Consider the following 14,174-nt stretch of genomic DNA (forward strand, 5'->3'; position numbering starts at 1 on the left):
CCTACATCTTTACAGAATGGCAGGAGCTGAAAGGGAACAAGTCACTAAAAGCTGCATTGTGCAAATCATTGGTATGATTCTCAATGGCGTTGCAACAGTTTTGGCAATTGCTGTTTGTGCAATGCCCCACTGGAAAGTGTCCATTGTCATGGAGAGTGGCTCACATGGAAGACGCATTGATGGGCACTGGATAAGTCGTTGGGATGGACTGTGGATGACCTGTGTAAAGCAATCCAACAACCCATTAAATTGTCAATATTATTCCCAGTCTTTATCCATGACACCTGATTTGAAGGGTGCAAGAGTTCTGATGTCCTTTGCAGTGCTATTTGCCGTTTTTGCTTTTATTAATGCTCTAACTGGCATTCTGTTTAATCAGTGCTGCAGGAGGAACAGATGGAACCAGAGCTGCTTATTGCTGACAGCTGGCATAAGTTTCATACTTGCTGGGAATCCTAATTCTAGTATCTGTGACATGGACTGCAAGTAACGTCTTGAGAGATGTTTGCTTTTCCTCCTGTAAATCTGTTCAGCAACAGGAACTTGGGGAAGCCATATTTCTCGGCTGGCCCACAGTGTTGCTTTTCTTCATGGGAGGATCCATATTTTGCTGGTATAACCCATGTGTCTGCAGAAAGAAAAGAGTCAATCACAGAATTGTTGTCTCTCGACCTGAACTCTGTAATGAAGAAAGCTTGATGGGAAGAGAACTCAGAACATACAGACAAAACAGAACCAGCTGTTGAGAAGAATAAACAGTTGATAAACTGAAGATACAGCATTGTCGTTATCTTATTAATATTTAATATGGACATTATTTATAATAATTTCTCTAAACTAATTATGGAACACAAATGCTACATTTCTGCCATTTTTCATTTGTCTGTTATCATCTTTATGTTATTTAATCTACATTGTTTCATAATGGTTTAAATATATATTGTATTTATTGTTGTAGTATATAATATATACTGGCAAATCTAACTGTATGCAATACTGAATCTTACTGCATACACAGATGCAGCATATTGTATGTATATCTTACTGTATACAATAATATAGCTGACTGTATATATAGATTTAGCTAATTATATTCCCAGATGCAGCATATTGTATGGATAGATACATCTTACTGTATACAATAATATAGCTGACTGTATATATAGAGTGAGCTAATTATATTCCCATATGCAGCATATTGTATGGATAGATACATCTTACTGTATACAATAATATAGCTGACTGTATATATAGATTTAGCTAATTATATTCCCAGATGCAGCATATTGTATGGATAGATACATCTTACTGTATACAATAATATAGCTAACTGTATATATAGATTTAGCTAATTATATTCCCAGATGCAGCATACTGTATGGATAGATACATCTTACTGTATACAATAATATAGCTAACTGTATATATAGATTTAGCTAATTATATTCCCAGATGCAGCATATTGTATGGATAGATACATCTTACTGTATACAATAATATAGCTGACTGTATATATAGATTTAGCTAATTATATTCCCAGATGCAGCATATTGTATGGATAGATACATCTTACTGTATACAATAATATAGCTGACTGTATATATAGATTTAGCTAATTATATTCCCAGATGCAGCATATTGTATGGATAGATACATCTTACTGTATACAATAATATAGCTGACTGTATATATAGAGTGAGCTAATTATATTCCCAGATGCAGCATATTGTATGGATAGATACATCTTACTGTATACAATAATATAGCTGACTGTATATATAGATTTAGCTAATTATATTCCCAGATGCAGCATATTGTATGGATAGATGCATCTTACTGTATACAATAATATAGCTGACTGTATATATAGAGTGAGCTAATTATATCCCCAGATGCAGCATATTGTATGGATAGATACATCTTACTGTATACAATAATATAGCTAACTGTATATATAAATTTAGCTAATTATATTCCCAGATGCAGCATATTGTATGCAATGATTTTGCTACTTCATACATAGATGCATGTAACTGCATATAATGATGTAGCTAGCTGCATGCAGTGATGTTTTTAATTACATATTTACATGCAGCAGGTTACTGTATGTAGCTGACTGTACACATGGGTGCAATTGTTTGCCTTAATGCACTGAACCTTAAAGAAACATGAAACCCAATTGTTTTTTTTTCATGATTCAGGTAGAACATACCCTTTTAAACAACTTTTCAATTTACTTCTATTTTCAAATTTGCTTCATTTTCTTGTTATCCTTTTTTGAAGTTGCAGCACTACAGGTAGATAGCTCAACACATAAGGTGAGCCAATGACAAGTCGTATACGTGCAGCCACCAATCACCAGCTAGCATCCAGTAGTGCACTGATGCTCCGGAGACTACCTAGGTATGAATTCAACAAAGGATACAAAGTAAAAGAAGCAAATTAGATAATAGTGGTAAAGGGAAAAGTTGTTTAAAGTTGTATGCTTTATTTAAATCATGAAATAATGTCCCTTTAAGTTTAAAGGTAACTAGCTGATTGCATCACTATAGCTAATAGTGTGTACTGATTTATAACAACAAGCATGGATAAGACTATATACTTATATAGTATATATATATTATATATATATATATATATATATATATATATATATATATATATATATATATATGGCTTATGTTCTGTATAGACACATGTATATATGTGTAAGTATTTATGCAGTTATCTGTATGAACTGGTTGAAGCAGTAGTCTTTGATTGTAGCTATATGCAGTTGCACTCAAACAGTTTAATATGTACAGATAAATATCAGATCTACTGTTTAGCAAAGCTGTGTTCAATGTACTGTACGCTTATTATAAAATGTGATGTATATAAACAATGATGTTAGACTTTCTTTTGTATGGGGCCAACATATTTTTCAATTGATGTAAAAAATAAATAATATGTCAAGAATTTTCTTTTATTTTTTTTCAGTAGTACTCTAGTCTAAACAATTTAAAAACCTATTCTAATACACTTAGTAACACAGTCTACATATTGTTATAAACTACTGGAATTCTTGGGTTGATTGTTCCCTCATGGGAGACAGTGACAGTTCCAATAAAAGTCATTTCATACAGGTAGAAGATGTAAAAAAAATAGTGAAAAAAATCCAAAAGGTGCCACATTTTTAACTCAGAAACAATATTAAATATAAACTAACTAAAAAAACCAAGTAAATCAAACAATAAAATAATAAAACAATCTGTAATTAGGCAGCTATCATTTTAAATCTCTAAAGTAGGATTGTGCATTTTGTTTGTGAATGTGAATTCACAATGAAAAACAGTTATTCATTTTGCTTTCATAAAAGGAATATTCGAACCAATGCACTAATTTAAAGAAAACAAATACGGAACGCATTCCTCAGTATTTGTTTGTTTGCTTTAAATGAGCTTTTAAGGTTAAATAGTTACCTCTAGTGTGTAGAGAGCCGTGCTAATTCCCAGCCTTCTTCAGAGCCTGAGCCGCACTAGGAGGAGCATTAGCACAGCTGGTCCCAGAGCCTTCGTTACAGGAGAAGGTCTTTTAGCGATTGGCTGGCGAAGCCTCCTATTAGGATTAAGGCTTGTGACATAGTAGAAGCAATGTGGGGGCGAGGCAAAAACTTCTGCTTCGTGCCGCGTTGCATCGCTTCTGAAGTACAAATATTTCAACTCCTAAGCGCTCAGCTACAATGACCTGATGGGCTTAGAGTGCAGAGATGACCAGGCAGGACACACTAAGCGCACGAGCTGCATCATCACTCTGCGTTGCCGCACAGCCATTAGAGTGGCCCCTGCAGCGTTGCTTGAGGCTACAGGTGAACTTTTTCACCTGCAGCAAAGGAACATTTTACATTGTATTTATATAGTAGAAAGATGCTAAACCTAGTTGCTCATATAATCAATCAATATGTACATTTACATTTGTATAACGAAAACGAATGCAGCATATAATGGCACCCAGAGGCAAATGACAGCCAATGATAACTGGAACCAATACTGTGAATGAAATGGTGTTGTCACTCATAAACAGTGTATGGGCTAGTGACAAAACTCAGCTTGGTGACGGGACTCAGAAGGCAAATGACTAAGGTAATTTTGTGTTAAAATTTTATGATGCTTTTGCTGAATAAAGACCTCCTTAAGAAAATGTACATCTCTGAAAAATATAGCAGCTCTTATTTATTTTAAAGAACCAGTCTGTTATTGTTTAAAAAGATAAACACCATTCCTACCCATTCCCCAGCTTTGCACAACCAACATTGTTATATTAATATACTTTATAATATTTAAATCTCTAAATTTCTGCCTGCTTCTAAGTCACTACAGACATCCGCTTATCACATGCATTTTTATTTTCTTTACACAACAGGAGACTGCTAATTCCTGTGTGCCATATAGATAACATTGTGCTCACGCCTGTGAAGTTGTGCAGGACACAGCACTATTTGGCTAAAATGCAAGTCAATGGACATTTAATAAATTGCCATGTGATAAGGGGCTGTCAGAAGAGGCTTAGATACAAGATAATCACAGAGGTAAAATGTATATTAATATAAACATGTTGGCTGTACAAAACTGGGCAATTCTTCTTCTTCTTTATTTATAAAGTGCCAATAGATTCCGCAGCGCTGTCCATGGGTAACAAAGATAAAAGGACAGTACAATATGAGACACCAGACAAAATTTAACAAACAAATACAGGGGAAATTTGGGGCCCTGTTCCCATGGGAACTTACAATCTAGATGGGTAAGAGGGTGAGAAACAGGAGGTGGGGACTGCAAAGGTGGGAATGATGTTAGTGTGGAGTTAGATGAGGGCAACTATCATTAAGGGAATTCAAACGGACATCCGTTGGGAGTGGAGCTTTGTAACCACACACTCCATGTCAGCGTGGTAGCCGACTGCCTGGAAAACGCTCCTCCACTCTCCGCCACTTGGCCCTGAGGTTTTGTCGGGGTTCCGTTTGTGGAATACGGTGTTACTTTACCACCTGAGTCGGAAGCCAACTCAGCCGTGTTGGCCTGCGGTTTTGCCGCAATTGAATGTTACTGCTGTCTGCAAAAGTATTCAAGTATCAGCCAATAGGATTGAGCTTGCATTCTATTGGCTATTCCAATCAGCCAATAGAATACAAGCTCAATCCTATTGGCTGATTGGATCAGCCAATAGGATTTTTTCAATCTTAATTCCGATTGGCTGATAGAATTCTATCAGCCAATCGGAATCTAAGGGACGCCATCTTGGATGACGTCATTTAAAGGTACCTTCATTCAGCAAGAAGACGTCGATTAAAGAGGATGCTCCGTGCCGGATGTCTTGAAGATGGAGCCGCTCCGCGTTGGAAGGATGAAGATAGAAGATGCCGTCTGGGTGAAGACTTCTGCCCATCTGGAGGACCACTTCTGCCAGCTTCGTTGTGGATATCTTGTTGCTTGGATGAAGACTTCTCCCGGTAAGTGGATCTTCGGGGGTTAGTGTTAGGATTTTTTAAGGGTGTATTGGGTGGGTTTTATGTTTAGGTTAGGGCTTTGGGCAGCAATAGAGCTAAATGCCATTTCTCTTGTAAGGTGTATCCAGTCCACGGATCATCCATTACTTGTGGGATATTCTCATTCCCAACAGGAAGTTGCAAGAGGACACCCACAGCAGAGCTGTTATATAGCTCCTCCCCTAACTGCCATATCCAGTCATTCTCTTGCAACTTTCAACACGCATGGAGGTAGTAAGAGAGAGTGGTGAAATATAGTTAGTTTTTTATCTTCAATCAAAAGTTTGTTATTTTAAATGGTACCGGAGTTGTACTATTTTATCCCAGGCAGTAAATAGAAGAAGAATGTGCCTGAGTTTTCTATGATCTTAGCAGGTTGTAACTAAGATCCATTGCTGTTCTCACATATGTCTGAGGAGAGAGGTAACTTCAGCGGGAGAATGGCGTGCAGGTTACTCTGCTATGAGGTATGTGCAGTTACAATTTTTTCTAGAAATGGAAAATGCTAGAAAATGCTGCTGATACCGGATTAATGTAAGTTAAGCCTGAATACAGTGATTTAATAGTGACTGGTATCATGGTTACTCTCAGGGGTAATACCCTTATAAAATTGCAATATAAAACGTTTGCTGGCATGTTTAATCATTTTTATATATGCTTTAGTGATAAAACCTTATTGGGGCCTAGTTTTTTCCACATGGCTGGCTTAAATTTTGCCTAGAAACAGTTTCCTGAGGCTTTCCACTGTTGTAGTATAAAAGTTACAGTTGTTGCATTTAAAATTACAAACTGTGACATCCAGCTTCCCTCAGGAGTCCCCTGTATGTTATAGGACATCTCTAAAGGGCTCAAAGGCTTTCCAAAGTCGTTTATTGGGGAAGGTAGGGCCACAGCAGGCTGTGGCAGTTTGTTGTGTCTGTTAAAAAACGTCTATATCGTTTTTTTTATCCGTTTTTTGAATTAAGGGGTTAATCATCCATTTGCAAGTGGGTGCAATGCTCTGTTAACTTATTACATACACTGTAAAAATTTCGTTTGATTTACTGCCTTTTTTCACTGTTTTTCAAATTTTGACAAAATTTGTTTCTCTTAAAGGCACAGTACCGTTTTTTATATTTGCTTGTTAACTTGATTTAAAGTGTTTTCCAAGCTTGCTAGTCTCATTGCTAGTCTGTACAAACATGTCTGACATAGAGGAAACTCCTTGTTCATTATGTTTAAAAGCCATGTTGGACCCCCTCTTAGAATGTGTACCAAATGTACTGATTTCACTTTAAGCAATAAAGATCATATTTAGGGACTCTGATAGATTCTGTAGAAATGAAAATTTACCTGACGGAGTCCAGGTTATCAAAGCTTCTAAATTCCTGCCGTGTTCTTCATTCCATTCCGCGCCCTTCGGTGGCTCAGTGCATGGAAGTAATCAGCTTAATGGTAGTGGCAATGGACATAGTGCCGTTTGCACGCCTACATCTCAGACCGCTGCAACTATGCATGCTCAGTCAGTGGAACGGGGATTACACAGATTTGTCCCCTCTAATAAATCTGGATCAAGAGACCAGGGATTCTCTTCTCTGGTGGCTATCTCGGGTCCATCTGTCCAAAGGTATGACCTTTCGCAGGCCAGATTGGACAATTGTAACAACAGATGCCAGCCTTCTAGGTTGGGGTGCAGTCTGGAACTCCCTGAAGGCTCAGGGATCGTGGACTCAGGAGGAGACACTCCTTCCAATAAATATTCTGGAAGAGCAATATTCAATGCTCTTCAGGCTTGGCCTCAGTTAGCAACTCTGAGGTACATCAGATTTCAGACGGACAACATCATGATTGTGGCTTACATCAACCATCAAGGGGGAACAAGAAGTTCCCTAGCGATGTTAGAAGTCTCAAAGATAATTCGCTGGGCAGAGACTCACTCTTGCCACCTAACAGCTATCCATATCCCAGGTGTAGAGAACTGGGAGGCGGATTTTTTAGGTCGTCAGACTTTTCATCCGGGAGAGTGGGAACTCCATCCAGAGGTGTTTGCACAATTGATTCATCGTTGGGGCAAACCAGAACTGGATCTCATGGCATCTTGCTAGAATGCGAAGCTTCCTTGTTACGGATCCAGGTCCAGGGATCCTAAGGCGACGCTAATAGATGCTCTAGCAGCACCCTGGTCTTTCAACCTGGCTTATGTGTTTCCACCGTTTCCTCTGCTCCCTCGACTGATTGCCAAGGTCAAGCAGGAGAGAGCATCGGTGATTTTGATAGCGCCTGCGTGGCCACGCAGGACCTGGTATGCAGATCTGGTGGACATGTCATCCTTTCCACCATGGACTCTGCCTCTGAGACAGGACCTTCTACTTTATGGTCCTTTCAACCATCCAAATCTAATTTCTCTGAGACTGACTGCCTGGAGATTGAACGCTTGATTTTATCAAAGCATGGCTTCTCCGAGTCAGTCATTGATACCTTAATACAGGCACGAAAGCCTGTCACCAGGAACATTTACCATAAAATATGGCGTACATATCTTTATTGGTGTGAATCCAAGGGTTAGGATTCCCAGGATATTATCTTTTCTCCAAGATGGTTTGGAAAAAGGATTGTCAGCTAGTTCCTTAAACGGACAGATTTCTGCTCTGTCTATTCTTTTGCACAATCGTCTGGCAGATGTTCCAGATGTTCAGGCATTTTGTCAGGCTTTGGTTAGAATCAAGCCTGTGTTTAAACCTGTTGCTCCCCCATGGAGCTTAAATTTGGTTCTTAAGGTTCTTCAAGGAGTTCCGTTTGAACCTCTTCATTCCATAGATATCAAACTTTCTGTTAGATATCAAAAGTTCTGTTTTTGGTAGCTATTTCCTCAGCTCGTAGAGTCTCAGAGTTATCTGCTTTACAATGTGATTCTCCTTATCTGATCTTCCATACGGATATTAAAAGTTCTGTTTTTGGTAGCTATTTCCTCGGCTCATAGAGTCTCCGAGTTATCTGCTTTACAATGTGATTCTCCTTATCTGATCTTCCATACGGATAAGGTAGTCCTGCGTACCAAACCTGGGTTTTTACCTAAGGTGGTATCTAACAAGAATATCAATCAAGAGATTGTTGTTCCATCCTTGTGTCCTAATCCTTCTTCAAAGAAGGAACGTCTATTACACAATCTGGACGTGGTTCGTGCTTTAAAGTTTTACTTACAAGCTACTAAAGATTTTTGTCAAACATCTGCTTTGTTTGTTGTCTACTCTGGACAGAGGAGAGGTCAAAAGGCTTCAGCAACCTCTCTTTCTATTTGGCTAAGAAGCATAATCCGCTTAGCCTATGAGACTGCTGGCCAGCAGCCTCCTGAAAGGATTACAGCTCATTCTACTAGAGCTGTGGCTTCCACTTGGGCCTTTAAAAATGAGGCTTCTGTTGAACAGATTTGCAAGCGGCGACTTGGTCTTCGCTTCATACTTTTTCAAAATTCTACAAATTTTTTGCTTCTTCGGAGGCTATTTTTGGGAGAAAGGTTTTACAGGCAGTGGTACCTTCCCTTTAAGTACCTGCCTTGTCCCTCCCTTCATCCGTGTACTTTAGCTTTGGTATTGGTATCCCTTACAAGAGAAAACACAATTTATGCTTACCTGAAAAATGTATTTCTCTTGTGGTATATCCAGTCCACGGCCCGCCCTGTCATTTTAAGGCAGGTAATTTTTTCATTTAAACTACAGTCACCACTGCACCCTATGGTTTCTCCTTTCTCTGCGTGTTTTCGGTCGAATGACTGGATATGGCAGTTAGGGGAGGAGCTATATAACAGCTCTGCTGTGGGTGTCCTCTTGCAACTTCCTGTTGGGAATGAGAATATCCCACAAGTAATGGATGATCTGTGGACTGGATACACCACAAGAGAAATAAATTTATCAGGTAAGCATAAATTGTGTTTTTAACTGCAATGCTCATCCAAATGCCCTTTTCAGGACAATGGGGAGCTTAGTTTTTTTTAGTTAGGGTTTTATTTGGGGGTTTGGTTGTGTGGGTGGTGGGTTTTACTGTTGGGGGGGTTGTGTGTATTTTTTTTTACAGGGGAATAGCTGATTTCTTTGGAGCAATGCCCAGCAAAAGGCCCTTTTAAGGGCTATTGATAGTTTAGTTTAGGCTAGGGGTTTTTTTTTTATTTTGGGGGGGCTGTTTTTATTTTGATAGGGCTATTAGATAGGGCTTAAAAGGGACTTTTGGGGGCCCTTAAAAGAGCCTTTTGTAGGGCATTGCCCTAAAGGTAACAGCTCTTTTGCTACTAAAAACAAACAAACACCCCCTAACAGTATACAAAACACCACCCCCAAACTACCAAGGGCCCTTAAAAGGGCCTTTTGGGGGGCCTTAAAAGGGCCTTTTGTAGGGCATTGCCCTAAAGTTAACAGATTTTTTGCTACCAAAAAACCCCCCACTCCCTAACAGTATACAAACCCCCCACCCCCCAAACCCATAAAATAAAAATAAAGTAAAACCTAATCTACCCATTGCCCTGAAATGGGCATTTGTATGGGCATTGCACTTAAAAGGGCATTTAGCTCTTTTGCTGCCCAAGCCCTAATCTAAAAATAAAAACCCAACCCAAAACGAAAAAAAAAAAAATACATTACACAAATTAACAAACAAATTATCAAAAATAATAAAAATTATTCCTATTCTAATACCCATTGGAAAAAAAACACCCCAAAATAAAACACCTAATCTAGAATAAACTACCAATGGCCCTTAAAAGGGCCTTTTGTAGGGCATTGTCCTAAGTTAAAGAGCTCTTTTACCTGTATAAAAAATACAAAAACCCACTAACATTACAAACTCCCACCCCCCCAATCTAAAAAACCTAAGCTACCCATTGCAGTGAAAAGGGCATTTGGATGGGCATTGCCCTTAAAAGGGCATTTAGCTCTTTTGCTGCCCAAACTCTAATCTAAAATAAAAACCCACCCAAAAAAAACTTTAAAAAGCCTAACATTAACCCCCTGACAATCCACTTACAGTTTTTGAAGTCCCGCTTGAAGGATCTTCATCCCGGCGGCAAAGTCCTCATCCAGGCGGTGAGAAGTCTTCATCCAGGCGGCATCTTCTATCTTGATCCCGGCGGAACGGAGCGAGTCCATCCTGAAGACATCCAGGACAGAGCATCCTTTTCATACGGCCGCCGCCGTACACCTAATATTCAATGCAAGGGAATCGTTTCAAGATGGCATCCCTTGCATTCCTATTGGCTGAAAAATTTGAATCAGCCAAATTAGGTTCTATTTCATCAGACATAGTCTCACTCTTTACTGAGGTTAGAAAATTTTCAACTAGAATTTCGGAGGCAGAAAATAGAATCTCAGATCTAGAGGACCAAGTTAATACTCAAGAAAGTATAATTCAAAAACAAGATTCTAGAATTAACTATATACAGTTACGCCTTGAGGACCTAGAGGACCGCTCTAGGTGTAATAATATTAGAATAGTTGATCTCCCTAAATTGCCCGAATTTGAAGATCTTTTAAAATTGACCTCTATTGTATTACCTCAGGCTCTAGGCATACCATCACAGCAGCTGCCCTTAGCTAAAGAAAGGCCCACAGAATTGACCCCAAGAAATTTGACACAAAAGGCTCATCCAGGAGCAGAATGTGTATATTCAAATTATTCCAATTTCAAGATAAAATAGAAATTCTAAAGCTTTTTAAAAAAGGTGAACCACCTATGTCTGAAAACAATAAGGTGCTGTTGTAGTTCAGGATAATGGGTCTAGGCTTGTGTTTAATGATGTATCTGATGTTAAGGAATTTGTTGCTTCCAAATAATAGTTTAAATCATTACTTAGGCTATGTTAAATGCTGAGATCAGAATGAATATCATACTGTGTAATCCTCTTATCCCTTGGAGGTTGGTTTTTCAATTGTTTGACACGCGATGTATAAGGTATAGATGCAATCCTTGGATAAGGACTCACTCTGTTTTATTGATTATTTTTTTCTCTCTCTCTCTCATGTAATGCTACTTTTAGAACAAAAAAGCGTTTTATATCTGGTTGATAGCTGATACAATGGATAAATTCAATATCTTGTCCTGGAATACAGGCGGGATATCATCCCAATGAAGGGTAAACTTATTGTTAAATCTCTGGCAAAGCTGAAACCTGATATAGTTTTTCTTCAGGAAATGCATCTCAATGTTCAAGAATCCACCAAACTTAAGATAAAGTGGGTGGAGGAGGTGATTACTACCTCATGTGTAAATAGGAAATGCAGTGTAGCTATCTTAATAAACAAGGAACATGAATATAACATTATAAATACAGATAAAGACCCTGACTCTAGATACATCTTACTTCAAATTCTAATCAAAAACATGAAATTCACATTCTGTAACATATATGGGCCAAATACATTTTCTGATGAATTTTGGGAGAAAATTAAATTCAAAGTGTTTCCTTTTATTAATGAGAACTTAGTTATAGGCGGAGATTTTAATATGACCCTGTGTCCAGAACTAGACAGATTCTCTAACAAGAATATTGCAGAAAACAAGAAAAGTTCAAAATATTTTAATAACTTTCGGCATAAACTTAATTTGCTAGATATCTGGCAGATTATAAACTCTGACACCCAGCTATTTTCTTACAAAACCAAAGCTAATTGAACATTTTCTAGGATTGATCTGTTTTTAATTTCTGAATCTCTCTCTATCCTTAAAGTAGATGCAGGTATCGGGGAGATCTTGATATCGGACGACGTAATCATTTCACTATCACTTCCCTCACTAGTTATTCCACAAAACAAAACGCAAACATTCTTCCCTCATTACCTCTATAATAATCCTAGATTTGTATTGTGGTTAAAACAGAAATGGAAAGATTATAGTTCCCACAATATCTTGTATTTTAACAAAACAGAAATCTTTTGGGAGGCATCCAAAGCAATTTTACAAGGTGAAATAAAAGCCTTCTTGAATGTTTGGAATAAAAAGAATAGGGCTTTAAAAAATCAATTAGCCAATCAAGTCAGAAATGCATATAAAAAATACTATGCTGATCGCTCCACTGTAAATTGGAACAAATACTCGGAAATGAGAAAAGAGAGGGACCTATTTTTAAAGCAAAAACTGCCTGATGAAGAGACCAAATTGAATCTTCACATTAGAGGTTTTCATGAATGCTCGGCAAAGCATCTAGCCAGGCTTGCTAAAAATAGAAAGAAGAAAAATGTTATACCTTCTCTTAAAAGTGGAGATAGCCGATATACGGATACTAAAGAAATTAGTAATGTAATTTACTCCTACTATCAACAGCTCTATTCAGATTTAGACATTAATACTTACAATCAGGACACTTTCTGGTCAAAGATTAAGCTTCCCAAGTTACAGGATGAGGATCTGGATATCCTTCATGTCCCCATTACTAAGGAAGAGATCAGTAAAGCAATAGATAAATCTAAATTAAATAAAGCTTCTGGTCCAGATTGTCTACCTGCGGAATATTGCAAATGTTTATCTGAAGAACTGATTCCAACTCTTGAGAAAATCTTTAACAATTATTTTATCTTGGATAATCCTATATCAGTCTTCTTCTCAGCTGCAAATATTTATTTGATCCTTAAGAAAGATAAAAATCCGGAGGTTCACGCTTCCTACAGACCTATATAAAATATTAACTTCAATTATTTCTGCAAGACTCTCTTCTTGCTTAGATAAACTTATTCACCCGGAACAGACCGGCTTTATGCTATCTAGAAATTCAGCTAAAAATCTACGTAAAATAACCACATTTCTAGATTATATGTGGAATGTAGAACAACCTAAGAAAAAGCGTATCTTTCAAGACATAGCGATCTGCACTCTAGATGCTGCTGAAGCTTTTGGGTTCTATTTCATGGAAACAATTGTTTATGACCTTAGCCAATTTTGGCTTTAAGAATTATTTTCTCCAATTTATTATAAAGTTATATCATCATCCAATATCCTTTTTTCTTATAAATGGGGATCTATCCCCCAAAATCACGCTTAGAAGAGGCACTAGACAGGGTTGTCCACTATCACCTTTCCTTTTTAATATCGCCCTGTAAGCATTAGCGATTCGATTTCGGGAGATTTTAACAGGGATTCCTTTTGGTTCACAATGACTGAAAACGTTATTATACACGGATGATTTACTATTATTCCTAGCAAATACACATCAATCAATACCGGCTACTCTTCAGTGTCTTAATGAGTTTAGCTCTTTCTCAGGCTATAAAATCAATCTAGAGAAAAGTGAACTCATGTGGGTCAGTAAACATTCCATAAGATCTCTAAAACTTCCATTCAGAGTTGTTGATGCCATTAAATATTTAGGTATAGAATTACATAAGAATCACAAATATTGGTACAAATCTAACTTTCTGTCACTTTTTCAAAAGATTAAAATAGACCTGGAACTATGGGCTTCCTTTCCATTATCTATTACGGCACGGGTAAACTTAATTAAAACCATTATTTTTCCTCGCTTACTCTACCGTCTCCAAAATTTACCATTATTTATATTAAATACCTACAGAAGCTTTCGATCTTCGCTCTCTAAATTTATTTGGAAAGATAAGAAACCCAGTTATCTTTGAATAGACTTATGCAAAAACACGGAATTGCGGGCCTAGCTCTCCCCAATGCTAGGCTTTAAAATTGG

At 37.7% G+C, this 14,174-nt stretch overlaps 1 long non-coding RNA gene across 1 annotated transcript in view; it reads right to left on the reverse strand.

Annotated features, from left to right (window-relative positions):
* Nucleotides 1-629: 629 nt before the first annotated feature.
* The window catches only part of LOC128652969 (uncharacterized), a 150,070-nt gene continuing 136,525 nt past the window's right edge, over nucleotides 630-14,174 (reverse strand). Inside the window, exon 4 of the long non-coding RNA XR_008401325.1 lies at nucleotides 630-739. This is a non-coding gene — a long non-coding RNA (uncharacterized LOC128652969). The remainder of the gene's footprint in view (nucleotides 740-14,174) is intronic.

This window comes from Bombina bombina, chromosome 3 (genome assembly GCF_027579735.1).
Source record: "Bombina bombina isolate aBomBom1 chromosome 3, aBomBom1.pri, whole genome shotgun sequence".
Classification (NCBI taxonomy): Eukaryota; Metazoa; Chordata; class Amphibia; order Anura; family Bombinatoridae; genus Bombina; species Bombina bombina.